Below are 21,438 nucleotides of genomic sequence, written 5' to 3' on the forward strand. Positions count from 1 at the left end.
CAGAACTGTGAGAATAATTTCTACTCATTATAAATTATGTAATCTGTAGTATTTTGTTATAGTTGCACCAAATGAACCGAGACTTGTATCTTTAACTTAACACAATCTCTTTCAGGCTAATACTAACTTAATTTCAGTAAACTATAGCCAATTTGCTCTGATATAGTACCATTTCCTCCCCTTATTTTGTGCTATCACTGTCATATATATTCCATTTATATAATATCAACAATATGGTATAAAATTATTGCTTTAATCATATTTTAAAAGAAATTAAGAAAATTGTGTGTATAGCCTTTTTTACATATTTTAAAAATTTCTCATCTTCATTCCTTTCTACATATCAGAGTTACACTCTCCTGTAATTTCTTTTCACTCTGAAGAACGTCCTTTAATATTTCTTGGAGGGCAGGTTTGCTACTAACAAATTCTCTCAGGTTTGTTTTTCTGGGAATGTCTTTATTTCACTTTCCTTTTTGAAGGACAGTTTCATTGGATACAGAATTCTTGGTTGACAGTTTCTCCCTCACTTAGCACCTTAAATATACCATTCCAATGTCTTATGATCTCCTGTGTTGCTCATGAGAAGTCAGCTCTATGTCACATTGTTTTTCCCCCGATGACTCATTTTTCTTTTGGCACTTTCAGGATTTTCTTTTGTCCTTGGCTCTCAGCAGTTTGACTATGATGTATCTAGGTGCAGTTTTCTTTGTGTTTATCTTACTTTGTGTTCATTTGAACTTCTTGTATTTGTAGTTTTTTTTTTTTTTTTAATCAAATTTGGGGACTTTTAGCATTATTATTTCAAAAAATTCTGGCCCTCTTTTCTCCATCTCCTATCTTTGTGGAACTCTCATTTCATGTATGTTGGGATATCTGACATAATTTTACAGGTCTCTGAGGCTCTTCTCTCTCTCTTTCTCTTATTATTATTTTAACTGCCAACCAGAACTTTATTAGGTAAATACAGTTGATTTTGGTTCATGATTCTCTATTATGCAATAATTTGTTTCGTTCTCTGGTAAAATGATGTTTGATTTTTTTTTTTTTTTTGAGGTGGAATTTTGCTCTTGTTGCCCAGGCTGGAGTGCAATAGCATGATCTCAGCTCACTGCAACCTCCGCCTCCTGGGTTCAAGCAATTCTCCTGCCTCAGCCTCCTGAGTAGCTGGGATTACAGGCATGTGCCATCATCCCCAGCTAATTTTGTATTTTTTAGAGACTACAAATACATAGACAGGGTTAGAGACGGGGTTTCTCCATGTTGGTCAAGCTGGTCTCGAACTCCCGACCTCAGGTGATCTGTCTGCCTTGGCCTCCCAAAGTGCTGGGATTACAGGTGTGAGTCACCCATGCCCAGTTGATGTTTGATATTTAATAAAAATTATAGCAGCTGATATTTACCTATGATCTCTAATATAAAAAGTGCTACCATGCTCTTTCTCTCATTAATACCATTTTTTCTTTTTTCTAGTTTAACCAGTTTATTTCATATGGTCTTAAATCTTAAAACTATTTCTTCTGTATAGATAAGTAATTCAAATCATTGGCTTATTTCCCTACCCGTATGTTCAAACTTCATCTGTCAAATTCATTAAGTGGTAGTTCTCAAACATCACAGAGCAAAACAAAACAAACAAACAAAAAACTTAAAACACTAAAAAAAAAAAAAACACCCCAAAACCCCCACGACCCTACCAATATTTAATTTAGTAAAATTAGTGCTTTTCTGCAGTTGACTTTTGTCTCAATAATCCAAATTCAGTTTTCATTAGTTTTAGTAAACGAAGTAAACTGTTATGCTCAAAAATATACATACACATGCCAAAGGCTGAGAGATATACCAAGCTATTATTAATGGTTATCTATATGCAGGTAAAATTTTAAGATTTTTGTTTGTTTGCATGTTTTCTTCGTGTAGATATTCTTTTTAAAATAATTTTTATTTTATTTCAATAGTTTTGGAGGTACAAGTGGTTTCTGGTTACATGGGTAAGTTCTCTAGTGGTAATTTCTGACATTTTCGTGCACCTATATCCTGAGCAGTGTACACTATACCCAATATGTAGTCTTTTATCCCTCATCCTCCTCCTAACCTTTTTCCCTGCCCCACCCCAAGTCCCCAAAGTCCACTATATCATTATTATGCCTTTGCATTGTCATAGCTTAGCTCTCACGTACAAGTGAGAACACACGGTATTTGGTTTTCCATTCCTGAGTTGCTTCACTTAGAATAATGGCCTCCAGCTTCACCCAAGTTGCTGCAAAAGACATTATTTCATTCCTTTTATGGCTGTGTAGTATTCCATGGTGTGTGTGTGTGTGTGTGTGTATAACATTTTCTTTACCCACTCATTGATTGATGGACACCCAGGTTGGTTCTATATCTTTCAAATTGCAAATTGTGCTGCTATAAACATGTGTGTGCATGTGTTTTTCATATAATGACTTCTTTTCCTTTGCATGGATACCCAGTAGTGGGATTGTTGGATTAAATGATAGTTCTACTTTTAGTTGTTTAAGGAAACTCCATACTGTTTTCCATAGTGGTTGTACTAGTTTACATTCCCTGTTTTTTCTTCTTCTATTTAAAGCTACAGTTTATGTCCTTGAGTCTGGGTTATTGCTAAAAATATCCTCTCTTTTATGGATGTGTCATTATATTTCTTCTTTTGCTTCATTTTTCTGTTTTTTGAATAGGATAATTTCTCTATCTTCAAGTACACTTTTTTTTGTCATCTCAAATCTTTCACTGAGATTATGTAATACAATTTATATTTCTCTTACTATATTTTTCAATTCTAGAAACTTCATTTTTTATAGAATCATTTCCTTATTGATATCCTTTATATGTTAAAGAATTATCATTATATTTTCCTTTAATTCTTTGAAAAATGTTTAATTTTTAAAAAATAATCATAAGAGCTACTTTCAAGAGTTTGCTTCTGAATTCCAGTATCTGAGCCCAACGGATCTGTTTCTATTGGTTGCTATTTTCTTCCTCAGAGTGGGTGACACTTTACTGTTTCTTTGCATAAACCATGATTGCTGGTTGAAAAGCAGATATTTTATATATTGCAGCAATTCTAGATGTTTGATTTTTCTTAGTTTTATTTTATTTTTTTTAACTTATCTTCCTAGATTTACACAGATTTAAAATCTGTCTCTACATGGCCTGTGGCTGCTGGTATCTTTGTTCTGTTTTTAAATTCACATTTTAATTTTCACCCTGACTTTCTGGGCTTTGTCCCTGTGTTTGCATAGCTGTGGCCAATGATTTGGCAGTGGTTGCACTCAAACACCTTGATTTGGGAGTCTTCTTCCCTCTGCTGATGGATCTGTGTGTGGATTAGGGAATACATTCACAGTTGCCACCAGTTCTCAAATCTCCCTTTGCTTTTACTTTTCAACAGGTCTCTTGGGTCAACCCCAGGCAGATGCATAGTTTCCCAATCAGTCAGAGATGTGTGGAGATGTAATTAACAAATAGAGTAGTTCTGTGGGGAAGTAGACTCTATAAAAAAGAATGTTATTTCCAGAGTTAAAAAGTACAGGCTGGAGTGCAGTGGTGTGACCATAATTCTTCAATGACTCTTATTTCTATAATCTCCCTGTTAGATTTTTGAGTGGCTTGCCATTTGCCCCACCTGGGACTATAACCTCAGGTAAGCACAGCTGTGGGTTTGCCCTGTTCATTTCCATATGAGTTTGTCACTTTTAGTTGGCAAAGCCTTGGTTTTTTGACTACCCACCACAAATTGAGTCCATCCCTTGGGCAGCAAAGCTGCTAGTTTTCTTGGCTATTCCTACCCACACTGCCAAAACTGCAGTTCTGGTGCAACAGGGTGGGAGAGAAGCAGCTTCAGGTCAGAAGGCCACAGATATCCACTGTTCCTGCTAGAAGTTCTAGCTGTTTTTGAAGAACAGATGTTTCTCAAATTGTTTTCTGTATTTGTTTGACTTCCAGTGCTCTGAAATGGTTGTTTTTGCCAATGTATCCAATTTTATACTGGTTTTGTGTGCAGAGAATTGCTGACTATGCCACACAGCCATAGCTGAAAGTCCCTTGCAAAGTTTTTTTTACGTAGGAACCTGTATTAGTTAGGACCTTTCAGTGTCATGTAAAAGAAATCCAACTGAATTAGTTAGGACTTTTAGAATTTTAATATGAACTGGCTTAAACAATAACAGGAAATTTGTGGTTCACAATTCTGGATAGTCTGTAAGATGGCCTTACTCACAATCCCGAATAGTCTATAGGATAGTCCATAGAATCAAACAGGTGAGGTTTGACACTGCAGCTCAAACCATGCCACCAAACACAAGGTGGTTCTCCATCTTTCCCGCATTCATTTGACAGTACTGACTTCAACCCTAGGCTCTACTTGTTGCCCTCCCTCTAAACTCTCATCCCTCTAGGGTTTCCCCTCATAGGAGGAAAACGGTTGCCACATTTCCAGGCGTCATATACTTACACCATGCTAGAGAAGCAAGGAAGTTACCGTTTTACTGGAAGCCCCAGCCCAAGTCTTTGTGGGTTCGTTGTTTCTGACTGGGCTTGTGACCATCTCTGCTGCTAGAGGGAATGGTTATGTTGCCTGGCTTACATGGGAGGAATAAATGCTCAGGTGGCAGCCAACAAATATATTCTATATCCACACACATTGGCTCCAAATAATAAATCAATGAATGAGTGGGCTCACCCACTTAGGCTCACATGCTCACAGCACTTAAAAAGCTGCACAAACCATGGCCTCCAAATGAAACCATAGTCTACATTCTGCCAGCTCTTTCTCCCTTCCCATTTCCCCTTTCTTCTCTTTCCCACCCTCACCTTGGCTAGGCCACTCGGTTGCAAGAAACACGTCCATCAGCAATTGCCTCAGTAGAAAACTCCCTCTGCTCCCCTCCTGTGTCCATATAGCAATTTCAGGCAAGGCCTCCATAAGGCCCAGCGTGGATCAATGCCTGTCCCTTAGCCGACTCAGTGCTGTCACAGGCAGAGAATTGTCACTGCCATGCTCACCTGCCCAACCCAGTGGGCAGAGAAGACTGTTGTATTGCGAAAGGGGCCATGAGAAGGCTTTTCCGAAAGTCAAAGACCAAAGGCTACCTCAGACCATCCCGCATCCACTCGTGGGAGGCCCCTGAACGGATGTAAGGCCCCAGGGGTTGAACTTTACTGGGTAGGAAGCGCAGAGTACTAGAGACAAATTTACCGCCCGCTTTGAGGAAAGCTCATGTGGGAGCAGAGAGCAAGATGGATAGCAGCGGCCAATCTACACGGGCAACGAAGTGCCACAGAGAGTGCTGCACGTAGGAATGCGAGGGACAGGGAAGGGTCGTCTATTCCAAGTCCCATCTCTCCCCTAATAAACTGCCACATTTCAGAAAACACGAAGACTGCTGAAGCCCTGTTTCCAGCCTTCGCTATGCATTAGTGGAGCAACTCAACAACCCCGGGGGAAAGGCTTCTCGAAGAAATTCAGTTATCTCTACTGCCAGCCAAACACGGGCTGGGCTGCTCCGTAACTGCTGAGCCGGGGGCACGCTGGAGCCCCGCAGAAGCCCACACCCGCTTCAGGAATTCCGTGGATGTTCCCGACAGAAGTTTATTCCCGCCTCTCCCTACAGGGCTACGGCGCTCCTTCCTCCAACCCCACACCCAGTCGAAGGCGGGGCAGCCGCCCCACCTAGGGGCAGGCCGGGCGGCCCCCAGGCCGGTTTAACTGGTTGGAACGACTAAAGCACGCTAGTGGAAGGAAAGTTCCCAACTTCGGGAGCTGAGGCGCAGGCTGGCCAGAGCGTGGAGAGGAAAGCCCTTTCCATCCTCGGGGCCGCTTCAGGACATGCCCACGAGACACCTTTGCCAGCACCACACCGGGGTAAGTGTCCGTCCCCGCATCCCGCAAGGCCAGCGATTGCGCAGGCGCCTGCAGAGCACTGGCCCTCGGCGCGTTCTCTCGCGCTCTTCTTTAGTCCCCTCAGCGAGCCGGGGGACGAAGGAGGCGCGGTGCCTCCTGGGTGTTGTAGTTTGCTTCCTTGGCGAGAGGCCTTCTGGCTGGTTGGATGCCGGGGCCTCGGGAACTACGTCTCCCAGCGCGACCCGCGCGAGAGCACAGGGCGCCTGCCCTTGACGGCTTCAGCCGTCTGAGCGGAGAGGAGGATCCGGGAAGCCGGCTGCGGCGGGAGGAGGGAATGCGCGTGCGCGCTGGACCGGCTCGTCCTGTTCCGTCCCAATCATTGTAAACAGGCGGAGGCTGGGCGGGGTGGGAATGGGGCGCCCGAGGCCGGCCTGGGGCGCAGCGCAGGAGGCGGCTCCGGTGGCTGCGGCGGCAGAGTGAGCGCGAGGAGGCGGAGGCTGCGGCGGGGCGGGCGGTCGCGCGGCGGCAGGCACAGGTCAGTCCCAGGGAGCGGTCGCGTGCGAGGGTCGCGGCGATGCCCCTGGAGTGCCCGAGGAGACCTCTCCCGCGCCGGCCTCGCGCCTGCCTCTGTCAGGCAGCGTGTGGGGCTCGGTGCTCGCAGCCCTCGGGTTTGAAGTTGGGGTTGGGGGCGTGGCTGCCCCCAGCGTCGGTTCCTCCCGGGAAAGCTTCGCCCCAGTTTTCGCCCCCCTGGCCGTGCGTCCCTCCCACTGGCCGACGGGCCTCCCTTCGTGGCGTCCGCGTTTGTGGTGCTCTCGGGGGCCGGGGTGGAGAGTTAGGAGTCCTCAGGCCTCGGGGAAGCCCTTGGGGGGCGCCTGGACAGAGGTGAGGGGATCCAGTCCTCACGGTTGGATCGTGCCCGGCATAGTGGCCACCCAGGGGACCAGGACAGGCTCCTGGTGTCGCCCACCGCTGGCACTGAGCAGTGGGCGCCTTTGGTGCTGCGGTCCTTCCTTCAGGTTTCCGTGGGAATGGACGGACAGATCTGCATGGAGTTGAGATTTCTTTTCACAACTCATGTTCATCTCTGTGTGTTGCCAAAATGCTCTTAATTGAGGTCAGTTTTCTCCCTCTTTTAAAAAACCTGAGCGTTGTGAGAGTGAAACAGGTTTTACGGAATAGTTCACACCTGCGTCTTCCCTGAAGTCATTCTGCTGCTTCAAGTTTCGGGATTCAGTATTACAAAGCCTTCCTGTTGAGCAAGGCCTAATACAGTTCTTCAAGGTCCCTAGCATGTTAATTCGACGTGTTTTGAACGTGCATGTACAGGAAGCGCAGCCGTTTGGCCGTTGAGTTAGTGCACTATCCAGCCTTGTTAGAAAAGCTTTCGCTGAATGTTTTATTTCGTGGAGTGGCCGTGTCCTAAGGCTGCAGTACTTTGGGGAGTATTCCATCATACTTGGCAGTTATTCACGAAATGCTGAATATGTGATAAGGTTTTGTTTTGGTGCTCGGCACTTCTAAATGAATAAGTGGGACTGTGAATAAGAAAGATCACCTCACTTTCTGTTTTTAGAGTTATTTTGGTGATTTGATAACTCCTGTCTTTGTGAAAGTCATTACTGTAAGCTGGAGTGGCAGTAGTAGGGGTAGGAAGGAGGTCAGTAGAGTGGTTCGCACTTCTCATTCAAAGTATCTGGTGGATCCAAGTGGAGTAGATTAGTTAACGGTAGCATTGTTTTTTATTTTTTGAGACAGAATTTCGCTCTTGTTACCCAGGTTGGAGTGCAATGGCATGATCTCAGCTCATCACAACCTCCACCTCCCGGGTTCAAACGATTCTGCTGCCTCAGCCTCCCGAGGGGATTACAGGCATGCACCATCACGCCTGGCTAATTTTATATTTTTAGTAGAGACAGATTTTCTCCATGTTGGTCAGGCTGGTCTTGAACTCCCGACCTCAGGTGATCTGCCCGCCTAGGCCTCCCAAAGCGCTGGGATTACAGGCCTGCGCCACCGCACCTGCCCAACAGTAGCTTTTGAGAAGTAACTCTTTGAACAAGGTATCTTGAAACAATGTAATACAATGTAATACAACTTCGTTTGCTATCTCTTCAAAATATTGTTTCTAATTATAGATCTTACCGGGACTATTTCTCCCCTAATTTAGAATAGGAAAGTGTTATCAGAAAGTGCATAATAACCTTAATTTGCACAGTTATATTTGCATAGTTGTTTGCTTGGCAAGAAGAGATCGGGCCCAGAATGTAACCCAAAAGAATATTATTTCTGTTTTGAAAGATCCCTGATAGAAACTTATGTTAGTTTATATAAGAGGATACAAGGAAAAATGCAGATTATTTAGAATACAGGAATTACTATGTAGAAAGTACTGTGACCAGGTGAAGAGGACTTAAAGATACATATGGCAGTGTTCCTGCCTTCAGGGTAGTTGAACCTTATCTCTTTCTTTCACTGTCAACAAGTACAAGATTGTTTTGATTGAAGAACATATGTGGGTATAGTGGCTGTACAAAGGAGCTAGTGGTCAGTTTCTTAAAGTGAAGAAAAGGAGAGCTGAAGAAGAGGGAAATTGTAAGAAAAAAAAACTATGTAGAAGGTGATGAAAATAAGAAGTGTACAGGCGTAGAAAGAATGGGCATTTAGGTAGGAGTAGTGTGAGAAAAAGCATGGGAGTCTAAAATTACAGAATAGCATCTGCAAAAATAGCAAGTGTAATACAGGATGGTGGCAAGACCTGAAACTGGGGAGATAGGCAGAGACCAAATTATGGATCTTGCAGACCATCAAAGTAATTACATTTTATCTTATAAGCAAATAGGAGTCATTGAGAGGACAAAGAAGAGACCTAAGCCAGCTAAGCCCATTTTTAACCCTCTGCTATATAGGTCAGGCACTATATTAGGTACGGTATATTTTATGTCCTTAAGCTTAAATAAGGCTTAGTCATGACTGATGCAGAAATTGGGGGGCTGGGGCAGGGGTGGGGAAGGAACTTTTAGAGGGAAAGGTGGACAGAAACGTAGGTGAGAAAGAACATGGAACACTGTTTTTCCAATACAAATACCATCACTGGGTTTTATTGGTTTTGTTATATTAACCTTTGAAGTAGGCAATTGTTAGTGTGAACATACATTTTAAAAAACATATGGAGTCAAGACTACGAGAGTGTCAACTCAGTGCAAGTCCTGTTGGTGAGCATTATGTCCTGAGGATGAAATCGGAGGACCAACAGGCCCAGGAGGCTTGACAACCAGCACCACATGCCTCACGCCCCAAAGGACAGCAGACCACGCTTCAGAGCGGACCTGCCTTCTCCACGGAAACTTTTGACGTAAACTTGATGCTTCAGGATGGCCTCTTCTGCTCCGAGAGCCTCTCCTCCCGCGTCCCAAGTTGGGGAATGGCCCGGCGGGGCTCAGGCCCGGGTGGTGGAGGCCCCGGTGTGGCAGCCCCGTGCTGGCCATGATCCCAGGAGTCCTAGTTCAGAAGCCCTCCCTGCGGTGGGTTGGCGGCTTCGCGGTAGCGGGGCTAGTCTTCCTCTGGAAACTCAGTAAAAAAAGAGTCGGCGCCATCCGCCTGAGCGCGGGTTTCTTCCTGAGCGAGGGGCTCGCCTGCCTCAGGCGCAGAAGGGTGTGCTGCCTGCCGGCCTCAGTCAGGGCGAGCAGCTCCCTGGCGGCGCCCGCAGCCGGGCTGTCCTGGGGCGCGGCAGGTGGAAAGGCGCTGGCCAGGGGTGCAGTCAGCACAGAATATGGAAGAGAATGGGAAGTTGTTTTCTGTAGCTGTAGCATTAGTTGTGGTGATAAGTAGCAGAAGATGAGGTTGCACAGATCCTCAAAAGTATTGCGTGCCATTCTAAGGACCTTGCTATTTTTTCCTGTAGATAATAATAGGGTTTATGTATTTTAATGAAAAAGGAGACATTATATGATTTTTATTTTATTTTTTTACTTTTTTGAGATAAAGTCTCACTGTGTCACCCAGGTTGAAATGAAGTGGCACTCACCGCACTCCATCATGGCTCACTGCAGCCTCGACTTCCCTGGCTCCAGGGATCCTCCCACCTCAGCCTCAGGAGTAGCTGGGACCACAGGTGAACGCCACCACACCTGGCTAGTTTTTTTTTTTTTTTTTTTTTTTTTTTGTAGAGATGGGATTTTGCTATGTTGCCCAGGCTGGTCTTAAACTTTGAGCTCAGGCAGTCCACCCGCCTCGGCCTCCCAAAGTGCTGAGATTACAGGTGTGAGCCACCGTTCCGGCCAAGATTTTTATTTTAGAAAGATCATTCTGGAATTGTAGAGTAAGAATTTGAGAAGGGATGGAGAGAAGGTAAGAATGGATGTAGAAAGACTGTTTAGGAGGTTTTTGCGGTAATCGAAGTGAGAAATAAGCGTCCAAACTCAGGCAATGTTAGAGGGGATATGGAGGAGGAGGGAAATAGAAATATTTAGAAAGTAGAATTCATAGGATTCAGCAACAGTTGGCTATGGGGAGTGAGGGGAAAATAGTAGAGTAAGATGACTTGGATTTTAACTTGGGTGATTGAATAGACAATGGTAAAATATACTGAGACAGGGAATTCAGGAAGAGAAGCAAATTGGAGGAGAAATAGCATTTTAGCTTCTGAACATATTGAGTGGAAGTTATCTGTGAAACATCCAGGTGGAATCATCTGCTTTGGAATTGTGAATGTAGATTTGGAGTACAATATAACAGGCTATATTATGAGTGGTATCCAAATTCTTTGATTTAGATAACTCCAAATACGAAGAGTTTGTTGACATAAAATAGTTCTGGAAATAGGCGGTGGAGAACATTTAAAGCCAGATAGAAGAAGAGCTGGAAAAGGAAATTCCTAAGTGTTTGGAGATGTAGAGAAATGATGAGAAAATGTCATAGAAGCCAAAATGGTATCCGGCACCATCACAACTCACTACAACCTCCACCTCCTGGGCTCAAGCCATCCTCCTACCTCAGCCTCTCAAGCAGGTGGGACTCCAGGCACATACCACCACACCTGGCTAATTTTTGTATTTTTGGTAGGGATGGGGTTTTGCCATGTTGCCCAGGCTGGTCTTGAACTCCTGGGCTCAAGCGATCTGCCTGCCTTGGCCTCCCAAATGCTAGGATTACAGGTGTGAGCCACTGCGTTGGGCTGGGATCATTTTTAAAGGAAGTTATACTTTACAATCAACTCTCAAGAAAAAATGTAAATTAATATTTTTTTTAAAAAGGAAAACCTCAGGCACAGTGGCTCACGCCTGTCATCCCAGCACTTTGGGAAGCTGAGATGGGAGGATTGCTTGAGCCAAAGAGTTTGAGACCAGCTTGGACGACATAGGGAGACTAGCGTCTCTGCAAAAAAATTGAAAACAATTAGCCGACTATGGTGGTGCACACCTGTGGTCCCAGCTACCCAGGAGGCTGAGGTGGGATGATCCCTTGATCCTAGGAGGTTGAGGCTGCAGTGAGCTGTGATTGTGCCACTGCATTGCAGCATGGGTGACAGAGTGGGACCCTGGCCTAAAAAAAAGGAAAACCATACTTTAAATGCTTTGAAAAATTGAACGAAACACGTTATTAGAGTCTGTGGATTTGATATTGAGGAAGTTATTCAATTTGATAACTATGTGAGAACAGTTTTGATAGAATGGTTGGGGGAGGAAGTAGGTTTCATTGAGTTGAGAAGTTGAGGTTAGAGAGTGGAAAAGCATATGTAGATTATTTACATAAATCAATTTTTGCCATGAAGGGGATAATAGAAAGAGGTGGTAGCAGAGGGTGATAAAGGGTTGAGAGAGATTGTTAACATGGCAACGACTTGAACCTGCTTTTCTTTTTTAAAACAGCTTTATTGAAATATAATTAATGTACCCATAAAATTCACCCCTTTAAATTGTACAATTCATTGGTATGTAGGCATGTGTTTGTTCATTGGTCTGTGTGAGTTAATTTTTTTTTTTTTTTTTTTGAGACAGAGTCACACTCTGTTGCCCATGCTGAGTGCAGTGGTGCAGGCACAGCTCATCGCAGCTTGACTTCCCAGGCTCAGATGATCCTCCCACTTCAGCTTCCTGAGTAGCTGGGACTGCAGGTGTGTGCCACCATGTCTGGCTAATTTTTTTGTATTTTTTGGTAGAGACAGGGTTTTGCCATATTGCCCAGGCTGGTCTCAAACTCCTGGGCTCAAGTGATCCACCTCTCTTGGCTTCCCAAAGTGCTGGGCTTACAGGCATGAGCCACCACGCCCAGCCTCATTGGTTTTTACTGCAGATGCTTCTCTACTTGTGACACAGTTACATCCTGATAAACCCATAGCAATTTGAAAATATAAGTGGAAAATGCATTTAATGCACCTAACATCATAGCTTAGCCTCGCCTACTGTAAACATTCTCAGAACACTTACATTAGCCTACAAAATTCTCTAACACAAAGTTTATTTTATAATAAAGTGTGGAATTATCTCATCTAATTTATTGAATACTGAAAGTGAAAAACAGAATGATTATATGGATACCATTGTAAAGCTGAAAAATCCCAAGGTGAAACATTGTATGTTGGGGACAGTCTGTATATACAGAGTTGTACAGCCATCATCACAGTCAATTTTAGAACATTTTCATTACTTCCCCAAAAAACCTGCTTCCCATTAGCAGTAGTCACTCACTATTTCCCCTGCCCTTATTAATCTCCTTCTGTATCTCTTGATATTTCAGATATTCTGGATATTTCATATAAAGGAAACCATACATGTGATCTTTTGCAACTGCTTTCCCTCACTTAATGTTTTCAAGGTTCATCCATATTGTAGGATATATTAGTACTTCATATTTTTTATTGCAAAACTACTCTCTGGGTAAACCACATTTCGTTTATCCATTTATTAGTTGAACATCTAAGTTGTTTCTCCTTTTTGACTATTGTGAATAATGCTGGTGTGAATATTCATGTACAAGTTTTTGTGTGGGCATATGTTTTCATTTCTCTTGTGTATATGCCGAGGAGCAGAATTGCTGGGTGTGATATTATACAATAAGAAATATATATTTGGTCTTTGTCTCTGGTTCCTAGCCCAGAACTTCAAAGATCCTTGGAACTTCCTGAGTAGTAGAGGTAATAGAGCTTATTTTGGTATTTGTAATAAGTCTCTTTCAGTCACATCTGAATTTATGCTAATAAAGTGATTCTTGGTAGGCCCCTAGACAAGTTCAGGATGGAAGCTGGTTGCCAGAAGAACCAACTATGTGGATTAGAGAGTTGGAACTTGCAGTCCCACCCTTGGATGGTGAGGTGGTGGTAGTGAGGACTGGGTTTTGAGTTCAGTTACCATGGGACCTCCATAAAATCTTCTCAACAGTGGGTTTCAGAGAGATTCTCGGTTGGTGAATGCATCCTTATGCTGGGAAGGTGTTGCTTCAACTTCATGGGACGGAAACTGTTATACTTGGAACCCATCTCAGCCTTACCCTTGTGCCTTTTGATTTGGTTGTTTATTTTTATCCTTTATAATAAACTGATAGGCATAAGTGAAGTGTTTCCCTGAGTTTTGGTGAGCCATTCTTGCAAATTATTGAACATGAGGGGGGGTTGTGGGAACCCCGATTTATGGCTATTTGGTCAGAAGTACAGGTGGCAGTGTGCAGCTTATGGCTGGTGACTGAAGTGAGGGTAGTCTTGTGGAACTGAGCCTGTGGAGTCTGACATAAACTCTGGGCAGTTAGTGTCAGTATTGAATTATAGGGCACTCGGTTGGTGTCTGGAAAGTTGGAAAACTGTATTGGTATGGAAAAACACTTCCACATGTGGTGTCAGAAGTGTTGACAGAAAACAGCTTATGTGGTAACTCTTGTTTAACAGTTTAAGGAACTGCCAAATTATTTCCCAAAGCGACTGCACCATTTTATAATCCAATTCTTCAATTTCTCTACATCTTTTCCAATACTTGCCATTTGCTTTTTTAAATTTTAGCTATCTTGATGTGAAGTGGTATTATGTTGAAGGTTAGATTTTCATTTTCCTGGTGGCTAAGATGTTGAACATCTTTTCATGTGCTCATTGGCCATTTGTATATTCACTTTGTAGAAATATCTACTGAAGTCCTTTGTCCATTTTTAAATTGTATTGTTTGTTACTGAAATAGTTCTTTGGGTGTTTGGTTACTAAATGCTTATCGGATGTATGATTTACAAATACTTCTGTTTTCTGGGTTGTCTTTTCACTTTCTTGATAATATCCTTTTGATGCATTAAAAGATTAAATTTTACAGTATAATTTATCTTTTTTTTGTTTGTTTGTTACACAGGCTTTTGGTGTCATATCTACGTTGCCAAATCCAAGGAATTAAGATTTACTCTATACTTTCTTCTAAGAGTTCTATGGTTTTAGTTCTTATATTCAGTTGTTGGTCCATATTTTTATATGGTGTGAGATAGGGGTCCACTTTTTTTTTTTTTGAAACGGAGTCTCCCTCTGTCGCCCAGGCTGGAATGCAGTGGCCGGATCTCAGCTCACTGCAAACTCCGCCTCCCGGGTTCAGGCCATTCTCCTGCCTCAGCCGCCCCAGTAGCTGGGACTACAGGCGCCCGCCACCTCACCCGGCTAGTTTTTTGTATTTTTTAGTAGAGACGGGGTTTCACCGTCTTAGCCAGGATGGTCTCGATCTCCTGACCTCGTGATCCGCCCGTCTCGGCCTCCCAAAGTGCTGGGATTACAGGCTTGAGCCACTGCGCCCGGCCTTTTTTTTTTTTTTTGAGACAGAATCTCTGTCGCTCAGGCTGGAGTGCAGTGGCACAATCTCAGGTTACTGCAACCTCCGTCTCCCAGGTTCAAGCGATTCTCATTCTTCAGCCTGCTGCGTAGCTGGGATTACAGGCGTGTGCTACCACGCCCAGCCAATTTTTGTATTTTTAGTAGAGAGGGGATTTCACCACATTGGCCAGGCTGGTCTCGAACTCCTGGCCTCAAGTGATCCAGTCACCTTGGCCTCCCAAAGTGCTGGGATTACAGGCGTGAGCCTCTGTGCCCTGCCAGAGGGAGTCCACTTTTTTGCATGTGGTAATATAGTTGTCCCATCCTCATGTGTTGAAGAGATCATTATTTCCTGATTGAGTGGTCCTGACATCCTTGTTGAAAAATCAGTTGACCACAAATGTCTGGGTTTTTTCCCCTGGACTCTTGGTTTGATTCTGTTGGTTGATATAGCTATCCTTATGCCAGGCACCATGTGCTATTTTGATTACTGTAGCTCTGTAGTACATTTTGAAATTGAAATGTTTGAATTCTTTGACTTTGCTGTTTCCAATATTTGTTGGCTATTCAGGGTCCCTTGCAGTTCCATATGAAACTGAGGATCCATTTCTGTAAAAAAAGTCATTGGAATTTTAATAGAGATTGCATTGAATTTGTAAAACACTTTGGGTAGTATTTCTGTTTTAAAAATATTAAGTCTTCCAATCCATTAACATGGGATGTCTTTTCAGTTACTTAGTTTGTCTTTAATTTCTTGCACAATGTTTGTAGCTATCAGTGTCAAGTCTTTCACTTCCCTGGTTAAATTTATTTCTGTTTATTTTTTTGGATGATGTTGCAAATGAAATTGTTTTTTAAATTTGTTTTTCACAATGTTTATTGCCTAGTGTTTAGATATACAATTTATTTTCTGTCACCTTATATCGTGTGACTTTGCTGAACTCCTTCTTAGTTCCCATAGTTTTCTAGCGTATTTTTTTGAGTTTTGTCTATAAGATCATGCTGTCTGTAAACAGAGATAGTTTTACGACTTCTTTTCCTATATGGGTATCTTTTATTTATTTATTTTTCCTTCCTAATTGCCCAGGCTAGAACTTCCCATACAATGCTAAATGAAAGTGACAATAACAGACTTCCCTATCTTGTTCCTTATCTTAGGAGGAAAGCTTCCAGTCTTTAACCATTTAATATAATGTTAACTGTGGATTTTTCTTTCTTTTTTTTGAGACACGGTCTCATTCTGTCACCCAGGCTGGAGTGCAGTGGTGCAATTATGGCTCACTGCAGCCTTGACCTCCCAGGCTCTTGTGATACTCCCACTTCAGCCTCCTGAGTAGCTGGGACTACAGGCATGAGCCACTATGCCTGACTAGTTTTTGTATACTTTATAGAGACAGGGTCTCACTATGTTGCCCAGGCTGGTCTCGAACTCCTGGGCTCAAGCTTCTGCTTCAGCCTCTCAAAATGCTGGGATTCTAGGCATGAGCTACCATGCCTAGCAGCTGTGGGTTTTTCATTGATACCCTGTATGGGTTTAAGGATGTTCCTTCTGTTCCTAGTTTGTTGAGTACCTTGTTGAGTGTTTGTCAAATGTGTTGCTTAATTATCTACATGTTTTTGAAGTTTCCAACATTTTGTCTGTTACTGATTTTCAGTTTCATTTCATTGTGATCAGAGAACGTACTTTGTATGATTTTAGTCTTTTACAGTTTATTGAGGCATGTTTTATTGCCTAACATATGGTCTGTCCTGAGACTGTTCCATGTGCACTCGAGATGGATTTGTATTACACTGTCTTTGGGTGGGGTGTTCTATAGATGTCTGATAGGTCTAGTTGGTTTATAGTGTTGTTCAAGTCTTCTTTTTCATTGTTGATCTTCTCTCTAGTCTATCCATTATTGAAAAGAAGTTTTGGAGTCTCCGTTTATCATTGAACTGCCTCTTTCGCCTCTCAATTCTGTCAGTTTTTGTTTTGTATCTTTTGGAGGCTCTGTTGTTATGTGCAATATATGTTTACAATTGTTGTATCTTGTTGATGGATTTACCCATTTATCTTTATATAATATTTAAGAGAGAGTCTATATTGTTTGGTATTAGCATAGACTTTCTTTTATTTTTATTTTTTTTTTGAGACGGAGTCTCACTCTGTTGCCCAGGCTGGAGTGCAGTGGCATGACCTCGGCTCACCACAACCCTACCTTCCAGGTTCAAGCGATCCTCCAGCTTCAGCCCCTGTAGTAGCTGGGACTACAGGCATGCGCTACCATGCCTGGCTGATTTTTGTATTTTTAGTAGAGACAGAGTTTTGCCATGTTGGCCAGGCTGGTCTCAAACTCCTGACCTCAAGTGATCCACCTGCCTCAGTCTCCCAAAGTGCTGGGATTACCGATGTGAGCCACTGCACCCGGCCTAACATAGACTTTCTGGCTTCGTTTTGGTTACCGTTTGCGTGGAATATCTTATTCTTTCTTTCTTCCTTTTTAGATGGAGTCTTGATCTGTCGCCAGGCTGGAGTGCAGTTGCACGATCTCGGCTCATTGCAATCTCCGCTTCCTGGGTTCAAGCAATTCTCCTGCCTCAGTCTCCTGAGTAGCTGGGACTACAGGCATATGCCACCATGCCCGGCTAATTTTTGTATTTTTAGTAGAGACAGGGTTTCACCATGTTGGCCAGGATGGTCTCCATCTCTTGACCTCATAATCCGCCCGCCTCGGCCACCCAAAGTGCTGGGATTACAGGTGTGAGCTACTGTGCCCAGCCTGGAATATCTTTTTCTATCCTTTTACTTTCAGCTTATTTCTGTCTTCGAATCTAAAGTCTCTATAGGCAGTCTACAATTGCATCTTGTTTTTTAAATCTGTCTGCCAGTAACTATCTTTTAATTGAGGAGTTTGATTTATTTACATATTACTGATAAGAAAGAACTTCTGCCATATTGCTATTTGTTTTTGATATATTTTTTTTTGTTCCTCAGTTCTTTCATTGCTGCCTCCTTTTGTGTTAAATAGATACCTTTCATTGTACCATTTTAATTCCTTTATGTTTCATATGTTATATATTTTCATAGTAGTTGACCTGGGATTACAATTAACATCTTAATTTATAACTATCTAGTTCAGATTAATATCAACGTAATTTTAATAGTGCAGAAAACTTTACTCCTGTGTAGTCGTATCCCCTTTATACTGTTATTGCCACAGTTACATCTTTATACATTGTATGCTCATCAACACTGATTTACAATTATTGCTTTATGCAGTTATTTAACTCAGGAGAAAAAAGAAATACAAACAAAAATACATTTATACTGTCTTTCATATTTACCTACATACTTTTTTTTTTTTTTTTTGAGACAAGGTCTTGCTCTGTTGCCTAGGCTGGAGTGCAGTGGCATGATCATGGCTCACTGCAGCCTTGACCTCCTGGGCTCAAGTGATCCACCTTGGCCCCCCAAACTGTGGGGATTATAGGCGTGAGCCATCATGCCTGACTCTAATTACCTTTACCAGTGTTCTTTATTCATGTGGATCTGGGTATCGTCTACTTAGTGTTATTTCATATCAGCATGATGGACTCCCTTTAGCATATGTTTTTGATAGGGTAGATCTACTAAGCAGTGAGTTCTGACAGTTTTTCTTAATCTAGGAATGTCTTAATTTTTCTTTTTCTTTTTTTTGAGACAGAGTCTCATCACTCTGTTGCCCAGGCTGGAATGCAGTGGTGTGTGATCTCAGCTCACTGCAACTTCCACCTCATGGGCCTACGTGATCTTCCCACCTCAGCCTTCTGAGTAGCTGAGACCACAGGTGTGCACCACCGCACCCAGCTGATTTTTTTTTTTTTTTTTGTATTTTTTATAGAGATGGGATTTTGCCATGTTGCTCAGGCTGGTCTTGAACTCCTGGGCTCAAGTGATCTGCCTGCCTCAGCCTTCCATATATCTCTTACGTTCTGCTTAAGGGATTCTGTATGTTCACTGGTTCTTTGTTCTGCCTGCCCAAATAAGCTGTTGAGCCCTTCTATTGAATTTTCCATCTCAGTTATTGTACTTTTCAATTCTATACTTTCTATTAGATTTTTAAAAAAACTCTCTTTATCAATACTCTCTTTTTGGTGAAACCAAGTTCTCTTGCTTTCCTTCAGGTTTTTTTTTTTTTTTTTTTGAGGCGGAGTCTCGCTCTGTCGCCCGGACTGGAGTGCAGTGGCCAGATCTCAGCTCACTGCAAGCTCCGCCTCCTGGGTTTATGCCATTCTCCTGCCTCAGCCTCCCGAGTAGCTGGGACTACAGGCGCCCGCCACCTCGCCCAGCTAGTTTTTGTATTTTTAGTAGAGACGGGGTTTCACCTTGTTAGCCCGGATGGTCTCGATCTCCTGACCTTGTGATCCGCCCGTCTCGGCCTCCCAAAGTGCTGGGATTACAGGCTTGAGCCACCGCGCCCGGCCGCTTTCCTTCAGTTTTTAAGACTTGGTTTCCTTTAGGTTTAGAACATACTTAAAATAGTTGATTTAAAGTTCCTATGTGGTAAGTCCAGTCAGTGTCTGGGCATCCTTAGGGACAGTTTCTTTTTTTTTTGGTTTTTGTGAGGCAGAGTTTTGTTCTGTAGCCCAGGCTGGAATCCAGTGGCGCAGTCTTGGCTCACTGCAACCTCCGCCTCCCAGGTTCAACCAATTTTCCCGTCTTGGCCTCTCAAAGTTCTGGGATTACAGGCGTGAGCCACCGTGCCTGGCCTGGAACAGTTTCTGTGATTGCTTTTTTTTTTTTAAGTGGATCATTCCTTCTTGTTTTCTTTGCATATGTGTAACTTTTTGATGAAATTGGACATTTTGACTCCATTGCTATATTTCCTAGTTTCTTTACAGATGGATAGGCATCTGGATGAGATATAAATAATATGATTGTCTTTTTAGTTAAAAACATTTAAAATTTAGTTTATTTTGAAAAAGGTAATACCCATGGTACATAAAGGTTAAACTGTCTTTCCCCCTTTACCCTTTTCTCAGCTGAGATCTCTTTGAAGGGATAAAAACTTGATATTTCCTTGTATATTCTTCCAGAGACGTTTTATATACATGCAAGTAGTATGTGTGAACATGTAAATATTCTCTTCTAAACGGTCATGAGGAAGTAATATGTACAGGAAGGGAATCAGTATTTGCTGACACCTACTGTATAACAGGCACTGAGCCTGTTTCTTTATATTTGAGGGAAGTTTTTCAAACTGATCACCTTGAAAGTTTATATAATTATTTTATGAAGCTTTTGTATAAAATGTTACCGTAAACAAAAATACTGGCAGAAGTCATTTGGAATTGCTTCTAGAGTTGGCACCGTGATGTGTTGAACCGTGGCAGTCCATCAACAAGTGAAGGTTAAATTAGTTCAGAAGCACTAAAAATTGAGAACCAGGTATTGTGATAGGTTGAAAATAAAACTGTATACCATTGCCGATGTTTAAAAATGAGGTATACTTGTCAGTTATAAAACTGTTATTGTGTGACTAGAACTTTCCTTGTAAGCTTTATTATATGTATTGACTTTTCATCGTCTGCCAGTACAGGTGCCATCAGAAAAATGTATAATAAGGAACTATTATTGAGAAATAAGGAGGATTGAGGCGGGGATGAGGGAAGAAAGATTTTTAAGGAAAATGCAGGCCGGGCGCGGTGGCTCAAGCCTGTAATCCCAGCACTTTGGGAGGCCGAGGCGGGCGGATCACGAGGTCAGGAGATTGAGACCATCCTGGCTAACATGGTGAAACCCCGTCTCTACTAAAAAATACAAAAACTGGCCGGGGGAGGTGGCGGGCGCCTGTAGTCCCAGCTACTCGGAGGCTGAGGCAGGAGAATGGCCTAAACCCGGGAGGCGGAGCTTGCAGTGAGCTGAGATCTGGCCACTGCACTCCAGCCCGGGCGACAGAGCGAGACTCCGTCTCAAAAAAAAAAAAAAAAAAAAAGGAAAATGCAAAATTGAAGTAGGACATTAGCAGTTTTCAGTATTTCCTTCCAAAGTAGAAATACGATATATATATATATATATTTTTTTTTTTTTTGTTTTTTTGAGCTGGAGTCTTGCTCTGTTGTGCAGGCTGGAATGCAGTGGTGTGATCTTGTCTCACTGCAACCTCCACGGGTTGAAGCAATTCTCCTGCCTCAGCCTCCCAAGTAGCTGGGACTAGAGCCATGCACTACCACACCTGGCTAATTTTTGTATTTTTAGGAGAGACAGGGTTTGTCACCATGTTAGTCAGGCTGGTCTCGAACTCCTGACCTCAGGCAATCTGCCTGCCTCGGCCTCCCAAAGTGCTGGAATTACAGGTGTGAGCCACTGTGCCTGGCTTCAAACTAGGAATATGAATCAAGAACTTAGACTTTCTGCTTGAGAGAATTATGAGAAAAGAAATTGCAGATATAAAGCTGAAGAAAAGCTTACTAAGTCCATTGTTACCACTGCTGAAGTAACAAACAATTGAAAAGCAGCGGGTAAAGTTCTAAGTTTTTCAACAAAGTTTAGCATTTTAAGGAAAAACAAACATATTACAACATTAGAGTTTGCTTCTTCAAATATTCCTTAGGTAACTTTTCAAATTAATGTCTTAGAAGCATTATGATTGTATAAAAATTTTTTGTAGTCAACTGAAGCCATAAAAGCATAATTTCCTTCCTTTTGGTCTAAATGATGGAATAGTTTTACATGATGATAACGAGTTATAGAATATAAATTACAAGACAGAAACAGTCTGCTAATGTGTGTGTGTGGAGTGAGTGTGTGTGTGTGTGTATAAACAGTTTTTAAACAAATAATGATTGT

At 42.5% G+C, this 21,438-nt stretch overlaps 1 protein-coding gene across 2 annotated transcripts in view; it reads left to right on the top strand.

Annotated features, from left to right (window-relative positions):
* Positions 1 to 5,095: 5,095 nt before the first annotated feature.
* RALBP1 (ralA binding protein 1) overlaps positions 5,096 to 21,438 on the top strand; it is a 66,389-nt gene continuing 50,046 nt past the window's right edge. Inside the window, exon 1 of one of the 2 annotated variants that reach the window (XM_033178350.1) lies at positions 5,096 to 5,884. The gene's annotated coding sequence lies outside the window, so the exon portion shown is untranslated. Of the gene's footprint in view, positions 5,885 to 6,206; positions 6,399 to 21,438 lie in introns of those variants that run through there. The other variant, XM_033178349.1, reaches the window with a different exon arrangement.

The sequence above is a fragment of the Trachypithecus francoisi genome, unplaced genomic scaffold (assembly GCF_009764315.1).
Source record: "Trachypithecus francoisi isolate TF-2019V2 unplaced genomic scaffold, Tfra_2.0 Lachesis_group19, whole genome shotgun sequence".
Classification (NCBI taxonomy): Eukaryota; Metazoa; Chordata; class Mammalia; order Primates; family Cercopithecidae; genus Trachypithecus; species Trachypithecus francoisi.